The sequence below is a fragment of the Cyrtonyx montezumae genome, unplaced genomic scaffold, assembly GCF_038088225.1.
Source record: "Cyrtonyx montezumae isolate F1298 unplaced genomic scaffold, pur_monq_1.0 scaffold_17, whole genome shotgun sequence".
NCBI lineage: Eukaryota > Metazoa > Chordata > Aves > Galliformes > Odontophoridae > Cyrtonyx > Cyrtonyx montezumae.
Window position 1 is genome coordinate 18,708,948 of NW_027071903.1, and position 13,027 is coordinate 18,721,974.

General features: G+C 44.2%; 1 protein-coding gene across 1 annotated transcript in view; it reads left to right on the forward strand.

The window, feature by feature from the left end:
- USP3 (ubiquitin specific peptidase 3) overlaps window positions 1–13,027 on the forward strand; it is a 58,842-nt gene that overhangs the window by 16,248 nt on the left and 29,567 nt on the right. The gene's annotated exons all lie outside the window — the stretch shown is intronic.

A 13,027-nucleotide genomic window follows, 5' to 3' on the forward strand; every position in this document is an offset into this window, starting at 1 on the left:
TGAGGAGGGGTAGGTGGGACTGGAGAAACTATCAGGTGTTCCAGTTATGTACACTATTATTTATAACTGCTGTTATCTACTTACTGTATCTCACTAACAACCATGTACCACGTTACTTTTGATTGGTCATATTCTGTGTTCAGCATCTTTATTTATCAAATGCTGTTTAATTACTTAGTATTATTAGATGTAATTATTTTCCTAACATAATGCATGAGGCTGATAAAGGTAAAGGAAAGCTGACTGCAGCATAGCTGACTTAACCTAGATCCTAGGTAGAGACGTGCTGTTGAGCACAACTCTGGCATACTGGTGCTGTGTTTCTGTAGTCCCGTCCTCTCAGGCTGCAGAGAGCAGAGGCAAGTAACAAACACGTTTTAGAAAGTGTCTGCCTTTGAGTACAGTTCTTCACTCATACTTCATAATATTTTCTGAACTTAATTGTAATAGCTGATTGATTTAGTTCAGCCAGATGTGATCTAGATAGAGAAGTTGTGAGCTGTAGTAAATCTGTTTTTAACATGTCTTTTTAATTAATTATTGCCCAAAAGAGAGGATTGCATCCTGTCTACCATGTTTGTATAGAGGGGCACGATGAGTCTGCTGGGGCTTCTGTAGAATAAATTGTTCTGTCACAATCCTTAACATAATGGCCGAGCTGCTAAGGCTGGTATCAGTAACAGTTTTATATGACCTCCTCTACAAAATGACCCTTTTGTGTAGGAGGGTGTGAACTGAGCTATCTGCCAAAATACGCCTTCAAACTATCTCCTCCTTTCTCTTTTCTGCTCAAGTTCTTGAAAAGTTTACTGTGCTGAAGTACGCTCCTATTCTTACAATCTCCCTCAGTACTTTTTTTCACCTTCACGTTTCACACCTCTCCTGGCCCAGCTGCTGCTGTAATTTGGCTTCACATCCTCAGGAGGAATTCTGGGCAACGCTGGTGGATAGAAAGCACTTTGCTTGCAAAATACAAGCCACCCCCAGTTGTCCCCCAACAAACAGACACAGACACTTCTCTGAAACAGCTGACACTGTTTTCTCCAGAAACCAGACAGGGCTTGCTGTTTGATTCTGTCTTTATGAAATTCTCGCTCGCTAGCAGTTGGCTTTCATCTCAGCGTCCATCTGAGGTGGAGACAGGACAGGGCTGTCAGGGGCTGGTGGGGCTCATGAGAAGTTGTGGGTTTGGATATACAGGCAGTTCAGTGGCACTCTTACTTGAAAATGAAGCCCAGAAGCATTCCAGCAGGAGCAAAAAGGAATTTTAGTGGAAGGCCTAGAAATTAATTTTGAGTCCTGTATTTGTCTTCCCGTGACAAACTGCTAGCCTGAAAAACAAGCTGGAGTATATTCAACCTCTCTGAAATTCCCTATGTATTTCTTATTTTCCATCTGCTCTTCCAAAAATATTATGTCTTTATGGGATAAATATCTGCTGTGGTAGACTAGCCTTGTGAAGCTGAATTCAAGGGTTTTTGTGTGTATTGAAGTGTCTGCTAAATGTGCTGGGAATATCAAACTGGGCAGAATTTAATGTATGAGAACATCAAGTGGTGCTGTGTTGTACTTGTACAAATTCAAATCAATGTTCCCCAACCTTTTTTCTGTTCAAACCGGTATTCTGATTTATTCACTTCACTGAGCTTAACCTCCTAGATTGCATCAGGGCATAGTCTGACACAGTTATCGATGAAATCTTTCACCACTAAGCTGCAGGTGTGGACATGAGCAGTCAGCCTGTAACTGCTCCGATGACCAGCCTGCCTCTGCAGAATAAAAGGTGGCTTCTACACAGTTCCCAAAGGAGTTTACATCAGCAGTGCAGCAGCCAGCATTAAACAGTATGTTTGTTCACATCATTCAGAATGAAAAAAGCTAAGCAGGCACTGGGTCCTTCCCTGGGTCTCTGATACATAACTGGCTTGTGCAAACACTTGAACAGTCTCAGAGGATATTCCTGCAAACCAGAATGTTTGTTCATGATTCCCGTAGTTAATTTTCCTCCCTGAGTGAAGCTGACAGTAAGGATCCAGGACCTGCCATAGAAAGCTGACAACATAGTTAAAAGGGCAAGGCAGAAAAGAAACAGGGAGTGATGGGAGGGGGAAAGAAGGATGAACCAAAAGCCAAATAAAGAAAAATATTCCATGTACATGCAATAGGCACATTACTCTGATGAACTCCTTAGATTGCAGCAAGCAAGGTTCACCTCCCTTTTGCTGTCTGTTTCTCTCCCCTCAGAATGATCTTTCCCACTCCAGAAGTGTTCGGACAGCATGATCACAAGTGCTGCCTGCTAGGTTGTGCTCTCTTTATTCCAGTTTCCATGGCAGTCTGACATCTTTCCTGGGCATTAACTGCTCACTTCGTTCTAATGTTTACTAAACATAATGGTGACTTTGATGAGGCATGCAAACATGAGCTTGTATAGGGATAAAGATTAATTACTGAGACTGTCTGTCTCAGTTGCAATTGCTGACTTTGGGTTTCAAAGAACATAGAATCACAGAATCATGTTCCTCAACACCATGTCTAAACGTTCTTTAAATATCTCCGGGGTCTGTGTCTCCACTACCTCCCTGTGCAGCCCATTCCAGCACCTGACTACTCTTCTGGAGAAGTATTTCCTAGCATCCAGTCTGAATTTCCCATGGTGCATCTTCAAGCCATGCCCTCTCATCCAGCCACTAGTTACAAGAGTGAAGAGGCCAACCCCCAGCTCACTACAACCTTCCTTCTGGTAGTTATAGAGAGCAGTAAGGTCTCCCCTGAGCCTCCTCTTCTCCAGGCTGAACAACCCCAGCCCCCTCAGCCATTCCTCGTAAGGCCTGTGCTCCTGACCCCTCACCAGCTTCGCTGCCCTTCTGTGGACACAGGCCAGGGCCTCAATGTCTTCCTTGCAGTGAGGGGCCCAAATAGTTCATAAAGTGAAGCCTGCTGGAAAGTATTAAATCCTACTTCAATTTACTTCTTGACTTCACTGCACAGAGAATGAAAAGTTGTTAAAAACATACTTAATTTCTTGTCATCGTATGCACCCTTGCACTTCTCAATGGGTCATTTGTACCATCCATTTTTTCATCTGATTATTCTTACTTTATGCTGTATGAAAACAATGAATTCCTGGGTAACTGTAGAATTAGAATGCTTCCTTCTACATTCCTCTGCTCAGAGACCAGATGGAATAGATATGCAGTTTATTTTGGATCCAAAGTGGGCATTTGGGATGACTCACTGGGCTACAGTGCCTTAGGGCTGTACTGAGGGCTGGTGAAACTGACCAAAGGGATTGTTCTGGTGTAAAAAAAGTTGCAAGCCAGGAATACAGGCTGAGAGGAGGGTATTACTGGATCAAGCCTTATATAGCTTCATTGGTGTAATACATAAAAATGTAGGCTGGTCACTTCTTCAGCTTATGGCCTGGAGTAGCTGTATTTATCACAAATTGCTTATGGAGATTTCCATTCTCACAAGCTGTTTTCAGTGCTCCAAACAAGACAGTTAGTTTTGTCTTGCTAAATCATAGAATTGTTAAGGTTGGAAAAGACCTCTAAGGTGATCTAGTCCAACCATCCACCTATTGCCAATACTGCCCACTAAACCATGTCCCTACGTACTACATCTACCCTTTCTTAAGCACCTCCACGAATGGTGACTCCACCACCTCCCTGTGTCAGCCTGTCCCAGTACTTCACCACTCCTTCTGAGAAGAAATTCTTCCTAATATCCAAGCTGAACCTGCCCTGGCACAACCTGAGGCTGTTCCTTCGCATCCAATCACTGTTACCCAGGAGCAGAGGCCAAACCCCTCCTTGCCACAACCTCCCTTCAGGGAGTTGTAGAGAGCAATAAGGTCCCCCCATGAGCTTCCTCTTCTGCAGGTTAAAAAATCCCAGGTCCTTCAGATGCACCTCATAAGATGTGTTCCAGACCCTCCACCTACTTTGTTGCCCTTCTCTCAACACTCTTCAAGGCCTCAATGTCTTTCTTATAGTGAGGGACCCAAAACTGAACACAGTGGGGGCAAACACTGAACGCCGCTGATGGGCAGCTTCACCAATACAGAGGGACAGCCACCTCCCTGACCTGCTGGCTGCACCATTTCAGGTACAAGCCAGAATGCCATTGGCCTTCTTGGCCACCTAGGTACACTGCTGTCCCATGTTCAGAGAAAAGATGTCCGAGAAAATTTATTTTAACAAAACTCTCTATCCCAGGCTTTTTCTTGCACACACTGTGGCATCCTAGTATTTGCACAATTGAGAAAAGAAGTTCCAGGTTTAATAGGAGGCCACTTCTTACTGCTTTGCATGTGATTCTTTACTCCATGTTATGCCCATTTCTTCTCAGATGCAGTGAGCAATTTAGCACTTGTCATGTCTAACTGTTTTTCAGTCTTCAATAATATTCCACTTCAGCACAGCAAATGCTGCTCATGTTCCTTGTGGTATCCACTGTGGAAACACACTGTTATATATAGCAATTGGTTGAACAGGACCTAGCAAGACAGAGTAGGGCTCTTGAGTTGGCAGCAATTTGAAGTTCAGACAGAAGACCAGTCTGAAAGCTTCTAACTGGCACAAAAGAGCAGTTCAGTAGAGAGGAAAGGCCTTAGAAATGTACCCTCTGGTGAGCCACAGCAGAGTTCTTCACTGTCCAGATTTGAGTCCCAGCTTTAGTAATCTGCACTCTCACAAGTGGCAAAGTTTGATTGTCTGTTGGCCTTTTTTATTGCCCTTTTTTATTTCCTGGCTACACTTCATTAAAGATTGTTTCCATATAACTTGAGGTCTTCATCCACATTCTAAGACTTTTCATTGGTCACCTGGAAAGACACTGGCATGCTAACTGTCTCTTGAAGAAAATGGGATCTTGCAAACTTGCTGATCATCATGAAACAGAACAGGAATGCCATCATTCAGGAATGCACTTTTAGGGGTTCAGATTTAGAGGCTGTCTTCCTTTAAGTCAGATCTCAGGTAAGATCATGTCAGGCACAGTACTAAAACTCTCTCTGTGTGTATATACTGATTTGTTCAGAGTACATTTTCAGAAGTATTCATTTCTCATGAATAGTTGGGTTGAATTCAACCTATTACAGTAAAACATCACTGTTAAATAGCTTGGTCTCACGTCTCAACTGTTGGAAATACTCAGTTTGTATTTAAACAGTAGACTAAACTGTGATGCTCGGAATAGTTAAAGCATACTTAAAAGAAACAGGCTGAATGCTGGATTTACAGTGCCATAACTATAACCAGTTAGAAATCTGTCTAATCTTGGCATGTACGTGAGTCAAAAGTCCAAATACACTGCCAGTTAATTTCAAGGCAGTACATTCAGTTTCTGAGAAAAAGATCCGTTGAGTATCTGCAGAGAGATGTCTTACAATAATTAATCGTGGAATCACAGATTATCCTGAGCTGGAAGGGACCTGCGAGGATCACCGAGTCACACGCCTGGTACACTCACCTGGTGTAGGGAACTGCTTTGGCAGGGGGGTTGGACTCGATGATCTCTTGAGGTCCCTTCCAACCCCTATGATCCTGTGATTCTGTGATTCTGTGATTCCTGTCTCCACACAGAACTACCCAAAAAAATGTCAAACCATTCTTCTGACAATGGCTAGCAGTGCTGTGCTTGATGCACCCCTGGGAACAGCTAACTGTCAGCCAGAACCCCTGGATCTCTTTCCATGGTCCTTCAGTCAGCTTAAACCAACTGCAGCCATCCCTGACAGAGAGGCCAGCCTGGTGAGAACCCTGGGCTTTGAAGACATGCCCATAGAATCAGTGAGATGCACGGCAGCCTTCCCTGCTTCTCAGACAATAATTCATGGAGAAACTCCTTTAATGAGCTTGTGCTAGTCATTACAATGCCAATTGTTGAATCACAGTAACTGAAGGACTGTGGTGCCATGTGCCCTCCTTCCTCCTTCCCATTTCCTGTAGCCATGCATTCTCTGTGCTCTCACTTTCTTCCTCTCAGTGATGCTGCAGTGGGATACCAGACTGCACAATTTCTGAAAAGTAAGATAAAAGTTCTGAGAGGAGTGAGAGGCTGGGCATTACCATTTAGTTTACCTCTTGGAAAAAAAGTTTATCTTGTGGCTAGGGGCAGAAGGGAGGGGAGCTCACCCCTCTGTACCTTTCCTCTCCTTTTCCAGCTCAGTGCATGAATTTGCAGAGCCCCCTGTAAAGCAAGGGCATCTGCAGTGCCAGTGTTTTGGTATTAGGCACAAAGCACTGTGTCCTCTGAGGTGCTGTATTGTGGTGCTAAGCAGTAACGACTGGACATAACACTGAGAATGTTTCTTTGTGATTTTGTTCTGAAACATCAAAAATGTATTTGTAAGGCTGATAGGGGCGATGCATGAAATGTCAATTGTCTCCACCTGTTCTATTTATACGAGTAATGGCATCAATCCTCTAGAGAAAGATCCCTCACAGTTTTTCACAACAGTCTTTGATTTGTCAGCCTGCTGTAGGCTCCATTTACAATCACCCAGATTTTTCCCCACCACTGGAGTAGAGCTCTGAGGACCTAAGTCACTGAGTGGGGGAATGGAGAAGTGTAACTACATGAATGATATGCATCACAAACTGGTGTCTAAAATAGGCTCTGACAAAATTCCTTGTCACCTGTCAGGATGGCGACCTCTTCCTCCACATGAAAAGCACAAATGGTATCCTACATTATGAAAGGTTACCTAGTAAAGCTGTGGGGAATAATAAAAGAATCTCAGAGGCAAACTGTTCTCTGTGGTCACTGTTGTGACCAACTGGGCTTCTCTGTACTCATTTAAAAACATGCTGAGGATTTGCTTGTGTGGGGGAAATGAGAAACGATGCCCACAAGGTGGCAACAGATCAGAACAAATTTCCAACAGAAGTTTCCAGCAGACCTAAAATGTGAATTCGTGGCACTCTCAGGTGGGCTTTATATAACAGCTAAATAATAGGTATGTACTTGCGAGTCACTATATTTGTCCTGTCTGCACACATTGGAAGCCCAAGGTTCTGGTTAAAAAAAGACACACAAACAAGGCAAGAAGCAGAGCACAGCGCAGCGAGGCGTTCTGCTAAAGATGGAACGTGGCATTCTCCTTGCTCCGGGATTCTGCCAGAAATACGCCTCGTAGCAGCACAATCATTTTGTTGTTGGCCTCACCAGCAGTGCCTGTGCTCTGTTTGCTCCATTCACCAGACATGGTTGTGGTGGTGGCTTAAGATAAATTAAGAGATGCTGGCAGAATAGCCAGACAAATGTCCTGCTGTAGGGAAGACAGGCACTTGGGTGTGTGTGATCAGCTCTGGCCTTGCCTGGTTACTCTGCTAGCAGAGCGGGACAACAGAGGGAGCAGGAGCAGGGGACAGGATTTTAGTGCTGGATTTCAGTCTCTGAATGACTGACTTCTCTTCGCTTTATTTCTGTCTCAGTGTCTCAGTAATCACCTGTAGATGCTTTTCACATTGCACCAGTCCGATTCATAAGGCAGTGTGAACTGGAAGGGGGTTGGAAAAATGGCCTCACTGCTGTTTCTCTTGGAGTGTCTGTGTGGCTGAGGGGGGTCATATGCCATTAACATCTATGCAACTCTCTAGTTGTCCTGTTACAAACAAAAACAAGTAACTATACCAACTCTGCTTGTGACTGGAAAAAAAAAAAGAAAGAAAAACAAACCCCAAAACTTACCTCGCAGCTTTTTCCAAAATATCTGTAAACTGTCTAGGGTGACTCACTGATGCCTGCTACACATCAAGAGATCGGAAGGTACAGTTAAAATAAAATAAGAAAGATGAATATTAACTCTTCTTCAGCCTCAGCTGCAAATGTATTTATGGCTTAGTGTTGTGAGTTGAGAGTGTTCTAAATCAAGAAGGGAACCTATCCTTAAGCAACTACAGGATGATTAAAATAGCCATCTCCTCCCATTGGGCTCGTGGAATCACCAGTGCTGGTGCAGAAACTCAAAGCTCTAAGCAGTATTTTATTAACTTTGGAGACTTAAAAATCTGTCTTGGTTTGCCTTGCTGGTAAACACTTAGCCAGTCATATGTGGGCTTTAAAAGACAGTGATGTGAAAGAAGTCAGTGTTGCAGTTTCCCAGAAATGCAAATCTCTTAATGGCTGCAGAGGCCAGGGAGTGAGGGGTGGTGGGGGAATGGAGAGAGGGCCAGTTCTTTGCATGACAGCATGGCTATGTTTTGAATAAAGCTTACTCTGCCTGTATTTTAATAATGTGTTCCCAAATCTTTAACAATATTAAGTTTCCTCCAACAACACGAGAAATCCACATCTTCGGGTCCTTTGCCCTTGGGGAATGCTGTGTGCCAGTGGTGCAGCTGCTGGTCTGAGGCCTCCCCACGAGGGGATTTTTCATGCATCCCCTCACACATGGAGCTGTTGGGGTTCTCCCACTGGCTTGTTTGCTGCAGCAGTCTTGTGTCCGAAGCTGCAACACACCAATCATACATAGCAGCAAACGCAGTATCATTGCAAATAGTACCTTATTTGCTGTGGGGGAATCAGCATAACCCAGTGCTGCAGACTGTGAGTTGCTGGTTTGGGTCTTTTTCTTCCCTTTCTGTCTTCATGGCTGCAGTGGTCCATCCCACTCTTTCATCCTAAGATAATGGACATCCTAAGAAAATGGATATCCTAAGAATGCAGCCTGTGCAGATGAGAAGCTGTAATGAGAAGCTGGGCTTGTTGACCTCTGTTACTTTAGGGAACAACTGTAATGAGAAGCTTTACTGTTGTGCAGAAGTACTGATTAGCAGCGATGTAAAGCTTAAGCTCTGAATCTGAGCACAAAATTGATGATTACCCACCATGCTTATGAGAACCTAAATGCTGTAGTTATTTACATCAGCCTTTTGATTTACTACAGCAGCTACACTTACCCATTTGGCAAGTAGGTCTTAGTTATACTGTACTTCAAAGCTCTGCTCTTTATGAACCTGAAGATGTGGAACCAGCTGTTCTCCCTTGGGCTTGCTTCAAGTGGCAAGAAGTACAACAAAGGAGAACTGGTTGTCCTGAACTAAAAAAATATTTTTAAAACTGCACTACATGCCACACACATTTAAACATTTCTTGGGCTTGGATACTCAGTCATTTTTTTAATCAAACGGATAGGCCGGTCCAGGCTGTCACATTTACCTGTCAGATATGTAGGACTGGGTTCTTTCCAAAAGGTGCTTGGGAGAACACTGACTTTGCTGTGCTCTGATGCGCTATTGTCATGGTTTTATGATTTCTGTTATCAGTATTCCACATCATAACATCATATGAGGCACTGGGAGGTAATGCTCCAGTTCCAAATTTCCAGGTACCTGGTTCTCAGAAGAGAACTACATACCCTGGAGGACTTTGCATTCCCATTTTCCACTCAGAGGGAAAGACAAAACTGCACACAAGTCCCAAGACTTCCTCTCTTTGCTGCACTGTCTGCAGTGGGAGCTCCCTAGTTGTCTCGCCTTCAGCTTTAGAGTAAGACTTTTGGTTTCAGACACACTCTTGTTTTATTTGATGTATTAGTTTCAGTTCCAATTGTATTGTATTGTGTTATTTTGCATTCCTATGTCTTATTTAGTAAATTAGCTTTCCTCCTCATATAGTTTCGTTTTCAGGCCCCTCTCCCTTTTCCCCCTTCCCAGGGGTGTTGGTCTGTGGATCCCCCTCCCCATTAGTCACAGAACCAGGCTGAACCAGCCCACAAACCATTGACAGCTATGTCAAATGAGTTGTATTTTTTGAAATATAGTTACCTCATTTGCCTATAATTGGTGTGTAAAGTTTGTTCAGTTGTGATAAAGAGAAATTAGTCACATGAACACAAGGAAGTGCTCTCTTTCCATTCTTAAGATAGGATGAAATAAAGCATGACGATCTTAAAAGCAGCTTAAGGTGAGTACAGAATCAGGGCAATATTCTCAAGAATGCTTTTGGAAATAATATAATATAAAATTTACATAAGTGATCGCAGCAAAAGCTGGGGAGCCTGAAGGTCAGTGACATGAAGTACTGCTGGATTCATACTGAATGGACTCTGGAAGGCAGTTGATGAAGCTGGCATTGAAAGCTGCCAGACACAAGGGAGCTTTCAGGCAATTGTTTGAAGCATGACTAAAAATAAACCCCTTCCTGTACAAATAGCATGTTAAGGAGCAATGTGGAGAAATTTCCAGCAATTCAGTTCATTTGTATCCTTTATTTTTTATATCTTTCACAGAGAACAATCACACCACAAAGAATAATTGCATTCACCTTTATTTATACCTTGCAGTGTGACCAAGCCATGACAGTGCAAGCAAAGCAAAGATTGGGTGATAGTTAAAAACTGCTTTCGTTGATAGGATGCCTCCAGAGTTATGCAGAAAACTGTAAAATTAGCATGGGGGGAAAAAAAGGAACTCTGGTAAAAGTGCTACAGCTTTTTGCATTTTTGTTGCACTGCTCTCTTTTCCTTCCACTGCCACTCGTTTTTCTACAGCTACAGCTCCCAGAATATGACGAACTAGAGCCATGAGGATTCCCTTCTCATGTGGGAGATGAAGTTGCCACAGCCTTCCCACTTTCAGCATTGACACTTAGCATTCTCAACGCTGTACTGTGAACGAAAGATTGTTTTGGAGGGTTTTTGATGCTGCAGTAGTGTTTGCTTCCTGCAGACGTGTTTCCATTGTAGAGGACTCCATCATCTCTGGGTACCCATTCAAAAACGCCTACTTCTAAGGACTGGATTTTGCAGACGTTCAGAATATGCGATCTCACAGGTCACCAGGTTGTAGTCAAGGCTCAGGAAGCACTCCCTCTCTCTGGGCAAACACAAGCTGTGGAAATGGGCATGTCTTTTTTATTCTGGTTATCGTAGCACGTAAACAAACGGTGCTTTGGCCCACTCTTACTCATCTGCTTAAACAAGAGGAAAACAACCTTCTGATGCCATTAGAATACATGGGGGCAGCTGGTCAGCTAGTCTGATTTCAGAGTAATAGAGCGACTCCAGTGCTGCAATCCGAGCCCTGGTTCCGCTGGGCGAAGGACTGGAGAAACGTGTACAGGTGTGTGCAGAAATACAGGTACGCGTCCCTGTGCCGGCGCAGCGCAGCCCGCGCGGTCCCGTGAGCAGCGCGCGGCATCTCCCGCCCGGCGCGGCGGGAAGGGGCGCCCCCGCAGTGCGCTACGGCGCTCTGTGCTGCAGCGCCCCCTAGCGGCGGGCGCGGCCCGGTCCCGCCCGGAGCCGCCAGCTCCGCTCCGCCTCACACGCTCTAGTAAAGGTTTTATTAACCCAAGAGCCGGTATTATTACTTAGCCACGTCCTGATGGTTTCTATTGATATTTTCAGGCCAGCTGTCTGCCTTGGAGTTGCATCTGCACCGAATAAATAATTCATTTCCTTGCAGGTTTCTGTACTGCCCTCATTGATATCACCATTGTACCTGAGTGTTGCACTTGTACACCTCTGTGAACACAGAACTGCCTGCTGTTTGGATGTGATAGACAGAGGTGGAAGCACAACCCAGCGTGTGCTTGCTAGGCTTGGACAGGCACTCGGTGTTCTCAGAGTGTTTAGTGCTGTACGTGCTCAGAACAGAAGGTCTGCTAATGACCTTTTCCATTTGGACTGTTAGGTGCACTAGCCAATCTCTCTCCACGCATGCTGAGTTTACCATTTAGAAAAGGAGAAGCATGCTGTGGGAGAGGATATTATTTCTGTCTATATGAATTTAATTCAGAAATTTTAGCTGGGAGAGATGGGAGGACTCCAAAACATGTGCTCTGGACAGAGCTAGCCTCTTCTCAGCTGCGGTCAGGAAGGAGGTCAAACTTTTAACTTAAGCAGACAGATCCCACTTACAGTTTTGGTTTAAACACCTTTCCTTTCATCATTCAAGAAGTTTCTGGTGAAGACAGATTCTAGTTCTTCAGGACAGCATTCAGTCCACTCCTCCAGTGTCCTTCCTTCTCCACTCCATCCACGCACTCCAATTCCTACAGCAAGCAAGGAAGTCATTCAAGGCAACGATCTTCACTTGATCCTCGGAACAATGGCTATTCCGTGATGTTGAAGGAAGCCAAGATCACATGTAAAGTTCTGCTGTCGCATCTTCAGTCCATATCACGGTACACACACACGTTAATACTTCAAATATTTAAGACCAAAGATTTTATCCCTGAGGAATACAGAACTAAAGAACTCCCCCGGCAAAACTGCCCAGAGTAAATTGTAGGTACGTGCATGATTCTAATTTAGGGTCAAATTCTGAACTTAGATGCTCCCAAATGGAGCCTGCCGCATAGATGGATGATTACATACATCTCACAAGAGGATACTGTATGGAATCTCTCTCTTGCATTGGAGCTGATGATGTGCTGTATTAAATGGAAATTTCTAACTTGAAATGCTGACTCTCAGGTCCCAGTCGTGCAATGGTCTGTACCCTGTATGAGTATCTTAGCTATCATCTAAATTGGACTGAGCTGGGGAAGGATGGCAGTGACAGATGGGACTCCAGTTCCAAATTAAATGCGTTTTCTTTTTCCTCAATGAATCTTATTGAAAGAACAAACTGAAAGGGAAAATCATACCTGGAGCTTCTACTTGTTTTCCTCCTGCATGGGAACAGTGCAGGACACTTGTAACAAATGTGGCAATCAAGATGAAGAAACAAGCAAATATCTGGGCAAAATCACACTTTTTAAAGCGCATCCCTGAAACGTCAGCCAGGAAAGAAGAATAAACTCTGCAGTTATCATGCAAAGGAGCAAAGTGTCACGGCCCCTATGGTTTGGCTCCTAAGAGTGGAAGGGCCTAAGTTGGGAAGCTGGCACCTTGTTATTTAGGGAAGTGAAGCCGCAGGTGTCTGTCAGTGCATACAGCCCTGCCTGCAGCTCCCAACTTTCTGTTCTCTTCTTATGGGCATCTTCATAATGCCACAGCAGGGGAAGAAAGGCCGCTTTCCTTTCTGCGTAGCACTGCAAGACAAACAGTCACACCGTAAACGTAATAGTCAAA